Source organism: Suricata suricatta, chromosome 11, assembly GCF_006229205.1.
Source record: "Suricata suricatta isolate VVHF042 chromosome 11, meerkat_22Aug2017_6uvM2_HiC, whole genome shotgun sequence".
Taxonomy (NCBI): domain Eukaryota; kingdom Metazoa; phylum Chordata; class Mammalia; order Carnivora; family Herpestidae; genus Suricata; species Suricata suricatta.
Window position 1 is genome coordinate 18,602,772 of NC_043710.1, and position 224 is coordinate 18,602,995.

Below are 224 nucleotides of genomic sequence, written 5' to 3' on the forward strand. Positions count from 1 at the left end.
GAGGAGACTGCGGACCAGGGCTGGCATGGCCGCTTATTACCTCCTCCGGGCTCCGGCTTGTTTGAAAACTCATCACCCAGGCTAGGACTGTGGGCTGAGGCCCCGGTGGGGGGGCGGGGGGGGGGGAGGAAGGAGGCGTCTCCTTGGACGAGCCTGTAAACCCCAGCGGCAGACGGCAGAAGGCTGGGCAGGCTCCCACCCACCCCAGGCACATGCCTGCTCCA